This window comes from Antrostomus carolinensis, unplaced genomic scaffold, assembly GCF_000700745.2.
Source record: "Antrostomus carolinensis isolate BGI_N321 unplaced genomic scaffold, ASM70074v2 scaffold18272, whole genome shotgun sequence".
In the NCBI taxonomy this organism is placed as follows: Eukaryota; Metazoa; Chordata; class Aves; order Caprimulgiformes; family Caprimulgidae; genus Antrostomus; species Antrostomus carolinensis.
The window spans coordinates 14,560-14,974 of record NW_010297762.1 but is presented as its reverse complement, the minus strand read 5'-3'; the positions used below and the strand labels follow the sequence as shown (position 1 = coordinate 14,974).

General features: G+C 64.8%; 1 protein-coding gene across 1 annotated transcript in view; it reads right to left on the bottom strand.

The window, feature by feature from the left end:
• Window positions 1–415, bottom strand: part of LTBP2 (latent transforming growth factor beta binding protein 2) — a gene marked incomplete at both ends in the record, with an annotated part of 21,283 nt that overhangs the window by 11,889 nt on the left and 8,979 nt on the right. The window lies entirely within an intron of this gene.

Here is a 415-nt window from a genome sequence, read left to right as displayed (position 1 = left end):
CTTCAGGCGGCCAGTGCCTGCAGGGAGGACATGGCAGACCCTGCCACCTCCTCTGGGCTGAGCTCAGCTGGGATGCCCCAATTCCCTGCACTGCTCACCTGTGCCCCAGCCCCAAAAAAAGGTGGTGAGGAAGCTGACCAGCCCCACACCTCAGAGAAGGGCTGTCAGCAGAGCCTGGCACCTGCAAGTGGTCTTCTTTTGGAGTGACAGCAGGGCTCCCCCCCACTGCCCTGGTCAGTGGAGAACAGGCAGCAGTGAGGGGGCAGCGGGGCACTGCACGCCCTTCGGCTCTGAGCCGGCGGGGTAGTGGGGGGGCCAGCCCAACCCCAAACAAAGGGCTATTGAGGAAGATGCATTCCTCAGCAAGGTGCCTCCACCAGGCCTGCTCCCCAAGGTGCTCCAGCCCCCGGCGGAG